Source organism: Mercenaria mercenaria, chromosome 19 (assembly GCF_021730395.1).
Source record: "Mercenaria mercenaria strain notata chromosome 19, MADL_Memer_1, whole genome shotgun sequence".
NCBI lineage: Eukaryota > Metazoa > Mollusca > Bivalvia > Venerida > Veneridae > Mercenaria > Mercenaria mercenaria.
The window spans coordinates 33,297,622-33,311,336 of record NC_069379.1 but is presented as its reverse complement, the minus strand read 5'-3'; positions in this window follow the sequence as shown (position 1 = coordinate 33,311,336).

Sequence of the window (13,715 nt, the reverse complement as noted above, 5' to 3'; positions counted from 1 at the left end):
TTAGTAACCCTTTAAAAAGCTTTTAGAAAATCAATTTGTGTTAATTTCTAAAATTATCATTTTTATAAACATCTGCCATTTAATAAAAAAATCTGAAAATCACATTTAAAATAAAGATGTCAAAAAAGAAAAAAAAATGTTTAAAAAAAACAGTGTCTTATTTTGCACATTGCCTACATATGTGGGTGGGGTTCAATGCCTTCGCATGTTTTATTCTCGAAAAATACTTCAAAATAAGAGCTCCTTTTGCAACAGTTGTCATATTTTTCTTAAATGTAGACTTTTTATTGGCTTTTTATTAAGATTGCACTAAAAAATCTCGTCAGAAATGACAGAAATATCCGAAAATCACGGTCGCGAAAACGGGTGACAAATTCGGAAAACGTAAGTTGGAATTAAATATTTGATAAAATACCTATGTTTTTTTGCTTTTCTATCATCATAGCTATTCAATACTTACAATTTCTGCTTGTCTAAAGCATTTTTATTTGTTTTTGCCCAAACTAACCCTCGGTAATTATAGAAAATTTGTCTAACGGCCGACTGCTCATAAAATCGTATCAAGTGCACAAAATGATGATTATAATTATCCAGTTTGTTATTCAATAATCTAATTATCGCCAATTAACTGCCTGATCAAATAAAAATTTTGCAAACTGGCTCCCTCCTTTTCAATAACGGATGTTGTGTCTACACAGATTATCGATTTTTCACACCTTTTGGTTCGTAAAACTGGCAATATTCGTAGTTTTGCAGACAGACATAGCTTCGGGCCATTTTCGCCAATTAGAAAATTTCGGAGCCACATTTAATTTTTTGTCGCAAATGGCTCAAGTGGCGATCGACAGCGTGACCCCTGCGTCAAAACTGATAGGTCATAATCCCTATCTTTACGTCAAAACCAGTTAAAGACCTCTTCTGTGGTGAAAGTAGATTAAGGTAAAAACACGATCAGGCAATATACTTAAACGATGAAATCGTAAAACAAAATAAAACTGAATCATTTTATGGTTTAAACATAACAGTAAATAACATGTTAATAAAGTGTAAACACTGTATGTTTCATTTTGGCTACCCCGCTGTATTAACACATCCGCCATTACACTCGGTACACGCTGACAGTGCGGTTGGTCGTTATCGATCACGTGACATGAATCGGAGCCATGTAAAATTTGTGCATTGTTTAAAACAGTGACAAACTCGTGTTTTGCCTTTTATTCACATAATCATCAATTGAATGGGAGGAAAAAATGGATATTCTTTCCAGGTATCTTAAAATTCCACTAATGTTTTTGGTTTTGAGTAGTTAAATTGCTATTTAAAAATCGCCACCTAGAATCGTCGCGGAAGGTTCACCACATAAAAGGTCCTTCATATGTTGTACGTGGAGGAAAGATATCGACCTATGCAAATATTGTCACAATATCATGACTCACGTACAGTTAGTTGGACTAACAACAGATCTGATATTTTACAGTTGTCATTCCTCTTAGTCAAAATAATTTTACGTTCAGATTGCTTTGTATTTGTGACTGGCAATCTAAACGTCAAAACTTTGAAGGACCAAAATAATGGAGGATGAATCACAGTACACAGTCATGTAAAGTTAATTTTGGATATTATTTGATAATTTTTACATAAATCAATGAGGAATTAAATCCCCTTTTGAAACATGTAAGTTTGCCATTTGAAACATGTGGTACAATATACTCAGGTGAGCGATTCAGGGTCATCATGACCCTCTTGTGTTTAGATTAATATGTATGCCTGTGGTACAAAGTACAGTTAATTTTGAGTTAAATTACTTCTTTTTTTGTATCAAATTTCAATAGAATGGCTAATACAGAACAGTTTATTATATTATTTTGTTGGCTTAAAATGAGTGTTATTGTAGACAAAAAAGTTCCTAAACTCATGGAATTACGTTTAAATTTCATTTTCTTGCTTTTCCTAAAAAAAAGCAAACATTTTCTAAATTAAAAAAAGAATTGACAAATCCAGCAGTTTCATTTATTGTTAACCCTTAGCCTGCTGGTGGCAAGTGATTTTTGCCTTTTCGACCAGTGCAGACCAGTTGAAGATCAGCCTACATGTCCGAGCAGTCTGATCATGGTCTGCACTGTTCGCTATTCAGTCAGAAAATTTTCAGTGAACACCCCTTTAAATAATAAGTGATGCTGCCCAAATTGAATGATGGACCAGTCCATTGTAGAAATACAAATGTACATGTATAGCAGGGTAAGGGTTAAAGTAGAAGGCAAATGTTGCTAAGTAGAGATGGGTCTTGGATTCCACCGTTTTTTGACTTGATTTGCTGCAGCAAAAAATAACTAGGTCTTCAGGTGCTGGGTTCACAAAACATTTTCAGTCTCAGCTGAGTTTGATAATGAAACTTTATGTATCATTTATGTCTAAATAGCATGTTTAAAACTAAATTTAAAGTTATTAACTATTTTCAAGTGACCTTTTGGTATTAATGGTCAGTCTTATAATATAGCTGAAACTTAACCTTGAAGTTTTAGTAAAATTGATATTAAAATCTCAAACTCAGCTGAGGCTGAAATATGTTTTGTGAAAAATGGGGCCAGGCCACTATAACAGAGTGAAATCCTGCCCCCCCCCCCCCCCAGCCCCCTCCTTACCAACCTTTCCTTTTAATAATGAAAAATCTGAAGCAGTGTATGTTTAAAGAGCGAGTACTAAGCATATAGGTGCAAAGTGAAATTAGATCATGGTCATTTGGCAGGTTTGGGAAAAGAAGATGACTGTGTTGCTGTAATCGTATAAATGATGACGATATGTTTATATTTAGACACGTTAAATGATGGTCATAAGTGTGTTTTATGATGTGCTAATTAATTTCATTTACTCGTAGTGTCGTGATTGTAGGACATGCTTGTTGTATAAGGATTTTTTCATGGTTTATCCATCGGCTGATTTAAACAGTAAGTGTGATTGATTTACTCATTTTTGAACATTTAATGCCCAGAACGTTTAGTTTTTTTTTTTTTCAAATTTTTCATTACACTCTGTGTGTACGATACTGTTTAAAAAGGCAGGAAATTTTATAAGAGAAGTAGTAGTAGATAAATATAAATTACTTTCATTTTTTCTAGTAAAGAAAATTCTTAAACTAAAGCATGAGATCACGATCAGGGAAGCAGTTAATTTAATTAGATCAGTTAAGCCTTAATTATGATAGAATAAATAGGAAGAATAACACACATGGTGCACTTTAAGCTGTAACAGTTGAATGCATAATATATACATGTACAGTGCAATGTACATTTAGTTTATAAAATACATGAGTCATGCTATCATGCAGTACGCATGCAATTTATGACAAATATTAACAATATCACCTTGTAAACCTGTCAAACTATAACCTCTTTTTTTTTAATGAGTAAGCGAAGAATATAATCGAACTAGTTTCGTGTTTTAGTTAATTACAGTGCAACTTGGTTAGAGCAAAATTACTTGAAAGTCTGAACTTTGTTCAAGGTGGTTGTGTTATTTTGTTTTGTTGAGCTTCACAATCATGATTGTTTCAAAATTTGGAAATTTTTAACCCACCTACTTACAAAAAATGTAGCTTGGTAGGGAGATCCGCCAGCTTAGCTTGGTAGGGAGATTTCTGATCTATGGATCGTGAGTTTGATCCTGAAGTATGTTCTCCATGACGATTTGATGAAAAGACATTGTGTTTGAAATCATTCGTCCTCCACCTCTGATTCGATCATGGGAAGTTGGCAGTTACTTGGGGAGAACAGGTGTGCACTGGTACAGAATCCAGAAACATTGGCTGGGTTAACTGCCCACCGCTACATAACTGAAATACCGTTGAAAAATGGTGTTAAACCCAAAACAGACAAAACACATTCAAGTCATTTTGTCATCATCCGTGTGTGGTTAGAGCAGTTTTAAGGTGAACATCAGTGGAGGATAATATTCCCCTCAAGACGTAACTTTTAGCTTGCTGGCATCAACTTGCCGTCAAGTGATTTTGTCTTTGCAACTAGTGCCTCTGTGCAGGTTGATCTTTATCTGCACTGTTCACTGAGTCAGTAAATTTTCAGTGAACACCCCTCTGAACAATAAGTGATACTGCCAAAATTGAATGATAGGCCAGTCTATTTAAGAAATTTAGCAGGGTATAAAGGTTAACGGCCTCAGGCCGAATGATTTGGGGCAAGCTTATAGTTTTGAGGAGTGTCTAGTTTAGAAGGGTTAGCAGTATTTTCATGAAAAAATCAGAATGATAATTCTATTGAAAAAGCTTTTAAAAGAAATGCAGGTCAATTGTAAGTTTATTCTTGACTGTTGTAAATCCTAGTTAAGATGAAACTGATTTTAAAATTATTTTTTGAGAAATTTTCTTTGTATAAATTTCCTACTAGCGGTCAAGGTCACTGACTTCAAATCACTTGCCCTTCATCGATGTGGGTTCAAACCTCACTTTGGGCGTTGAATTTTTCATGTGAGGAAGCCATTCAGCTGGCTTACGGAAGGTCGGTGGTTCTACCCAGGCGCCCTCTCGTGATGAAATAATTCACGGAGGGGCACCTGGGGTCTTCCTCCACCATCAAAGCTGGAAAGTCGCCATATGACCTAAAATTGTGTCGGTGTGACGTTAAACCCAACAAAATGAATAAATTCTTAACTGTAATAATGCGAAAATACATGTAGACAGGCCAGATATCTATGAGATAGGTATGCAAAACAACTTTTTTCTAAGCTAAGTAATTACACTGCATAAGTGTAACACATTATTCGTGATTACTGCATATTACTGCAATGATCGGGGTAATTACCGATAGTTATTATAACAATACAACTGAACAATACAACTGTGTTATAATTACAGTAAGGCCAAGGAAAAAGTATTGTATTGTTGTTCCATGTCAGGTGGATTTTACATGGAGTTTAGGTTGAAGCTTATATTAATTTTTCACGAGGATTGAATCTGATTTGGTTAAAAATCCGGAAGTCTGTTGAGATACAGGTCGTGTCCAAATCAGCTGTCTCACAGTTTAGTGGCTGACAGTAACTGGTACTTGCCATTTCCTTGCCAGTACACCCACCCCACAGCACACACACTCATTTTGTCTATTTGTTCAGTTATTCTCACTAATTGGGTGTTACATCTTCCCACTGGCAATGTTGTTATCCCCCGACGAAAGTCGGAGGGATATAGTTTTGGCGTTGTCCGTCCGTCCGTCCTTCCGTCCGTCTTTCCGTCCGTCCGTCCGGAGCCATATCTAGGAAATGGTTGGGAATATTTATTTAAAACTTCATATACATGTTCACCACTATGAGTTCTTGCGGCCCGTGAACTTTCAGTCAGATTGCCCAAGTAACACCAGAGTTATGGCCCTTAGAAGTTTCTAGTGTTAACTATATAGGGTACTATAAATATGGCAATTTCTGCATCATAACTTTTGATATATTTGACCTAGAACTATGAAACTTAAACAGAATTTAGATCACCATAATGTGGTTGTGTACACACAATTTCATTTGAATTTATGTGTAAATTAAGAGTTATTGCCCTTTAATTGTATAAAAATCCACATATTTGTACATAACAAACTTACCATTTGGTAGAATTTCATTAAATTTCTTTCATTCTTTTTCATGAACATTTATTGTAAACATGTGAAGTTGTGTACCCACACCTGGTCACCCCCTTACCTTGATCACACCCCTCCCCCCCCCCCCCCCACCAAAGAAAAAAAAAAAATCCTTATTTTAGATTCTTTTCAAACAAACTTCATATTCATGTTCACCACTGTGAGGTTATGGGGCCCATCAAGTTTCAGACAGATTGCCCAAGTAACACCAGAGTTATGGCCCTTAGAAGTTTCTAGTGTTAACTATATAGGGTACTATAGATATGGCAATTTCTGCATCATAACTTTTGATATATTTGACCTAGAACTATGAAACTTTAACAGAATTTAGAGCACTATGATGTGGTTGTGCACAGACAATTTTGTATGGATTTCTTTTGTAACTTCAGAGTTATTGCCCTTTAATTGTCTAAAAATCCACATATTTGTACATAACAAACTTACCATTTGGCAGAATTTCATTAAATTTCTTTCATTCTTTTCTGTGAACATTTATTATAAACATGTGAAGTTGCGCACCCACTTGCCTTCCCTTTTTTTTTCAATCGTTCTGATAGCCGTATAATGCCAAAATCAGTCGCATTGTACCCACAGAATGAATACATTAACTATATAAGCCTCACAAAAAGTGTGGCCTATCATTTGTTGAAAATTTTATTTATTTTAAACACCACCTTAAAGGCACTGACCTCCAGATTGTTCGAAAACAAAAATAGAAGATTTTTCTAGATATCATTCTGGAATTTAACGCTGTATTTCTTAAGAAAGCTTTGAAACTTAATTACTGTCACACATGTACTATAATATAATTATGTTATGGAAACACATGAGAATTAGTTGTTTTTACTACTTTTTAGCTCGACTATTCAAAGAATAGTCTAGCTATTCTACTCACCCTGGCGTCGGCGTCGGCGTCACACCTTGGTTAAGTTTTTGCATGCAAGTACATACAGCTATCATTTAAAGGCATATAGCTTTGAAACTTATTTATTCTTTTTCTAGGTCAATTACCAACCTCACTGGGTCAAGTTCCATAACTCTAACATGTATTTTGAGCAAATTATGCCCCCTTTTGGACTTAGAAAATTCTGGTTAAAGTTTTACATGCAAGTTACTATCTCCAAAACTAATGCAGATATTGAATTGAAACTTCACATGTGTCTTCGGGGTTATAAAACTAGTTGATAGCACCAAGTCCCATAACTCTGACCTTCATTTTGGCCAAATTATGCCCCCTTTTGGACTTAGAAAATTCTGGTTAAAGTTTTGCGTGCAAGTACATACAGCTATTACTAAAAGGCATATAGATTTAAAACTTATTTTTTCTTTTTCTAGATCAATTACCTACCTCACTGGGTCAAGTCCCATAACTCTGACATGTATTTTGGCCAAATTATGCCCCCTTTTGGACTTAGAAAATTCTGGTTAAAGTTTTACATGCAAGTTATTATCTCCAAAACTAATGCAGATATTGAATTGAAACTTCACATGTGTCTTCGGGGTTATAAAACTAGTTGATAGCACCAAGTCCCATAAATCTGACCTTTAATTTGGCCAAATTATGCCCCCTTTTTGACTTAGAAAATTCTGGTTAAAGTTTTGCGTGCAAGTACATACAGCTATTACTAAAAGGCATATAGATTTGAAACTTATTTTTTCTTTTTCTAGATCAATTACCTACCTCACTGGGTCAAGTCCCATAACTCTGACATGTATTTTGGCCAAATTATGCCCCCTTTTGGACTTAGAAAATCCTGGTTAAAGTTTTACATGCAAGTAACTATCTCCAAAACTACTACAGATATTAAATTGAAACTTCACATGTGTCTTCGGGGTTATAAAACTAGTTGATAGCACCAAGTCCTATAACTCTGACTTGTATTTTGGGCAAATTATGCCCCCTTTTGGACTTAGAAAATCCTGGTTAAAGTTTTGCGTGCAAGTACATACAGCTATTACCAAAAGGCATATAGCTTTGAAACTTATTTATTCTTTTTCTAGGTCAATTACCAACCTCACTGGGTCAAGTTCCATAACTCTTAACATGTATTTTGAGCAAATTATGCCCCCTTTTGGACTTAGAAAATCATCTGGTTAAAGTTTTACATGCAAGTTACTATCCCCAAAACTAATGCAGATATTGAATTGAAACTTAACATGTTTCTTCGGGGTTATAAAACTAGTTGATAGCACCAAGTCCCATAACTCTGATATGTATTTTGGTCAAATTATGTCCCCTTTCGAACTTAAAACTCTTTTGATATTTAACATTTTGGGTAATAATTTCCTGCTTCTGTGACAATATTTCGAATAGTCGAGCTTGGCTGTCTTACGGACAGCTCTTGTTATGATGAAAATCTAAAAGCATTTGTAACGCTTTATGCGAGGTAAATGATGTCTCGATTATAAATATCTATATTAAACGAACACTAAATCCTCAATAGCTGTATTGGTAATGGCAGCGGGAAACTTCTTTATTAATTAATTAATGCTGAGGCGGTCTGGGTTCGATTCCCGATGCAGTCATCTTTTTTTCTTGATTTGGCATTTTAAAATAGTTCAGAAACAAAATCTCATATTCTAAATTGATTGGGTCTTAGGCATATCGACTATACCGATATATCAGAAGACAAATATCATTGATACATCGATATATCGATTATTAAGTTAGATTAACAACCTATTTGTTCATATGCATACTATATACCTACCTGTAAATGCTAGTTTTAGTTTTATTGCCTACTTTTCATATTACTGTTTGATTATGTTGTATTTGTATTTATGAAAATAAAAGAAACAAATAAAAATTAATAAAATCTTTCATTTTTATTTTGCCTTCACTTCTCTTTTGCATTTATCTAAATTTACAACTTTGTAAGCTTAATTGTTTTTGAGGGTCTGAGTGTTTTTCTCAGGATAGTTTTTTCTCTCTGTAAACTATCGATTTTTGAAAATGGGAATCGATAATCGATCGACAAAAAAATATCGTTGATACATCGATATCGTTTCTATCGATGACAGCCCTAATTCTAATGTTCATAATGTTGGGGTCGGGGATGAGGGGGAGGGGTGATGCATTTGTCCCTAATATGGCAGCTCTTGTTTATTTTGTGGTTGATATTCACATCTAGTCAAATTTCTTTGTCAAACTGCTGGTAAATGTTGGCAGTCTGTTGTGGAAACAAATGACAAATATGTTCCGGCCTAATGCATGTTGTGAAAATGCATTAAGTACACAATGTGAAAGTCAACATAAAAGCAGGTGGTTTGTGTGGTATTGGAAATATATTTTTTGTTAACATTGAGTCATCTATTTGGATTTATTATTTGATCTCTTGTCTTATAGTGAATGTGGAGGTAAGTGTAATAAATATTTCTTAGTGTCTTATAGTATGGAGTGGAATCTTTTGATTTTGCAGGGACATAAGTTCATGGATTTCAAATTTAACCTTTAGCCTGCTGGTGGCAATTGCTTTTGCCTTTGCGACCAGTGCAGACCAAGATCAGCCTACACATCCGTGCAGGCTGATCATGGTCTTCACTGTTCGCTATCCAGTCAGTAAATTTTCAGTGAACACCCCTTCTATTAATAAATGGTTTTGCCCCAATTGAATGATGGACCAGTCCATTTTAGAAATTTAGCAGGCTAAGCGTTAAACAACAAAATCTGCTAAAGTTATCATATATATATATACTCCCTTGGGCTTTAGCTAAGGGGGAGATACTGTGGTCAGTGGTTGTCTGTCGTGCATCAACATTTTGCTTTAAACAACATCTCCTAAACCATCAGGCCAATTTAGATGAAACTTTACAGGAATGTTCCTTAGATGGTCTGCTTTAAAAGTTGTTCAAAGAATTGAATTCTGTACAGAACTCTTGTTGCCATGGCAACCGAAAGAAAAAACTTCAAAAATAGTTTTGTCCAAAACTAATGGGCCTAGGGCTTTGATATCTGGTATGTTGCATCATCTAGTGGTCCTCTACAAAGATTGTTCAAATTATCCTACTTGTGTCAAATATGGCCCTGCCCTTGGGGTCACATAGTTTACATAGACTTATATAGGGAAAAATGTTGAAAATCATGTCCAAAACCACAGAGCCTAGGGCTTTGATATTTTGTATATAGCATCACCTAGTGGTCCTCTACCTAGATAGTTCAAATCATCCCCCTAGGGTCAAATATGGCCCCGCCCTGGTGGGGCACATGGTTTAAATAGACACAGGTAAGCCATAAAGGGGAATCATGGCCCTCTTGTCATCTATATTTGATATCACCCACCCCCTCCTTGGTTTTCTATTCTCCGTGAAATGGTATACATTGTACTTTAGGTTTGGTTCATTATACAGGGATAACGCATGTTTTTTGCAGAATCCCTCAGGATTGATTGGCGCCAACATATCCCGAGGGATTCTCAAAATATTGTAACGCAAAATAAACACGCCCCTAACACTGTTCTAGCATAAAATGGGTAAAAACTGATAAATGAATGTAGTGTCCCATAGTGCCCCTCAACGTCATTGAATTTCCAAGATATGTGCGGGAATATCTGCATTGTTTTATCACATTGGAATTATCATTTTGAAGACGTAATACATTTACGTTTTGCGACTGCATGAATGTGCATCTGAAAAAAAGGTGTTTAACAGCACATGAGTGCAAGAATCTCTATGTTAACACATGTTTACTCACAACCCCAAAACTGACAAGAACAGCAGTTTTATGCTAGAATGCATTTCTTGCAGTTTACTCAATTGTGTATAAATGGATGCTCAGTCGGGTATAACCGTATTACTTGAATTCTCCCTTATGCTTTGATTCATTTCGGTTATGGTATATTCACTACCCACCAGGGTTTTTGATATATTCTTGTCAGTGATTTAGGAAGTTTTTTCCACTTACTTGAAATAAAAATCCCAGCTATCTAATCTAGTGGATTCTTCAAGTAGAACATTAGCTGTTTGCCTCCAAATATGGTAGCATTGATGTAAATATAAGTGTCCTTCACAGCTTATGGTGAAGTATGTTGATGTTTTTGGTTTAGGGTTACCATATTAGGACTAAAATATTCGAGATGACCTTTTTAGCAAAAGTTGTACGCATGTTCATTAAATGTATACAATAACAAGTCAGGGAGGACCTGGTAGCCAAGTCTGTAGCAATGAGCAGATTAGAGGAATTTCCATAAACTATGAGTTTTCTTTCTTTGAGTCATTTTTGCCCATTTGTGTACTGCTGTTGTTTAAACCTGCCCAGTTAGCTCAGTAGGGTCTAACACAGAGGTCCCAATTTAAATTGGTATTAGCTTGGTAAATTTTCTTCATGATGACAGGTAGATAAAATCTGCTCTCTGAATCATGATTCATGATTTGTAGGGACATTGCTGTGTGGCTACCTTACTTACTGAACTACCTTTGAAAAAGGTGTGTAAAAATCAAAGACCATTTAACATTAAGCCTGCTGGTGGCAAGTGATTCTGCCTTTGCGACCAGTGCAGACCAAGACCAGCCTGCACACCCATGCTCTGCACTGTTCGCTGTTCAATCAGTAAATTTTCAGCAAACACCCTTCTAGTATTAAATGGTATTGTCCAAATTGAATGATGAACCAGTCCATTTTAGAAATTTAGCAGGGTAAAGGTTAATGACATATTTTCTGCCATAAGTGCATTACTTTCCATGTGTGAAGTGGATATGTATTAATTATTGCTTAACGACAATTTTATGACAGATTGACAGGTTAACTGCATGTACTAATAACTGTGCTGCACACACTCTGTATATGCTAATTAGTTCAAAATCTGGAAATTTATTAGGATATGTGCAACAGAGTTACTGCCCTTGGAATTAAAATTGATGCTGTGTTAGGCTTTGTAGGGATTTTATGGTAACTGCTAGGTCTGTGATCAGATTGTGATAATAGTGTATTCATGAAAGGAGAAAGTCAAGGACTATTTGGTATAGAGCTACGTCATTGTCCTTGCTAAAGTTCAAACTTTATCCTCTTTATCAATAGATTGTAGAAATTTATGAGTATAAATGATGCAGTGTACAAAATTTCATGATAATTGATACATTGAAAAAAGAAAAAGATACTGCTCAAGATAAGTATTTTATCAAGAGTTAAAAAGAAATTTTCAGTCAATGGTTGAACACTCAACATCAGACTAATTTAGCTATTTTTTGGCCTGTGATATGACAGTCTGAATATATTTAACCCTTAGCCTGCTAAATTTCTAAAATGGACTGTTCCGTCATTCAGTTTGGGCAATACCATTAATTATTCGAAGGGGTGTTCACTGAAAATTTACTAACTGAATAGCGAACAGTGCAGACCATGATCAGCCTGCACGGACGTGCAGGCTGATCTTGGTCTACACTGGTCGCAAAGGCAAAACCAATCGCCACCAGCAGGCTAAGGGTTAATGCTATGAAGTAATTGTGTTCCCACCTTCAGCATTTTCTTGGCAGTTAACATAGTTCATAGTAGCACATAGGTTTCTATACCAGTTTGGGAATGCTGAAATTGCATAGGGATATTATGTTTTTGTTAATATCGCCATTATGTGTCCACCACATGAAAATAAGCGTACATGGTTATCAGTTAAAGTAAGTAAGGGTCATTGCCTGGCCCAGGGGTTGTGCTTTAATTGGTAAGAAACCGAAGAAGTTAATCAGATCTTGTGATAATTTACTGCTAAATTTGAAGTTGTAAACAAAAGTAATTAAATTTAAGGTTTACTATTAATCAGTGTTTTATGTAAATCAACTCCCAATGAGAAAATACAGGTGTTTTCTTGTATGAAAACAGGCATGTATTGTTTTACATGAAAGTTTTTGAATTCTTTTTCCCCCCATCTTATTTTACTTTTGATATAAATATGACAGGGTTTCAACAATGGGAAGTTTGTTTTCATTTTTATCTCTGCTCCTTCAAATTGAGAAGAGAAGTGTGGGTTTGACATGGATATCTATAAAATACATTTTCCTGATACAGATTACAAGATACAAACATACAAAGGCCAATGTAATATTATGATTGGTTTCTGGAGCAGGAATTTTTCTTTAATCTGAGTCATGTGTTATGAAACTTAAGTTTGAAAACCAGTCTAAGATTACTGCATTTTCATTGGTTAATTTAGAGACTGTGTTCAGAAACAGCCAATCAGATGTTGGAGTTACCAGACTGAGTCTCCAACTTGCATTTTGAATTTTAGTGCTCTTTTTTTTTCATGCCTTTAAACGAAAACATTGAAGCATCCAAAGTTTCTTATTAAATGATAGAAAACTTGCTGTTGGTTTCATTTGACAGGATTTGCTTCTGTGCATTGCACAGTGCAGCACATTTAACTCTTAGCCTGCTGGCGGCAAATGATTATGCCCTTGCGACCAGTGCAGACCAAGATCAGACTGCACATCCGTGCAGTCTGATCATGGTCTGCACTGTTCGCTATTCAGTCAGTAAATTTTCAGTGAAAACCCCTTTGAATAATAAGTGGTACTGTCCAAATTGAAAGACGGACCAGTCCATTATAGAAATAAAGCAGGGTAAGGGTTAAAGTCAAACCAGAGTTCTTATTGCACTCTTTAATTGCTTTTAATACTTTGCTATAAATGCAGACTCATAACTTCATGTTATAAAAAAAAAAATCCTCCGTTAAAATTGCTGGAATGAATTAGAATTAACATAGAAACAAGTTATCTTATGAAATGAATTATACCGGTAAGTAGCGAATATTTACTAGGGTGGTTGAGACAGTAGACAGGACATCCCTTCTTTTCCGGGAGGAAACTTAACATCTTTCATTAAACACTTCAAAAACGGTAGTTAGAGGGATTAGGACAATATGGCTGTATTTGCTAATTCATATCAGTACCTTTATACAATGTTCTTGCTTTAATCCTTTGATTGCCCTTGAATATTGTTATCAGCAGCAAACACACTCAAACTGTGCAGTACTCTGCACTGTTGTGAAATATGTACAAGTTTTCTGATGTCTGGCTGTTCAGATTTCATACAGTTCTAATAGTATTTAAGGCCATATATGATTTGTTATACAGCATGGTTTACTTGTGAAGTTTTTTTTA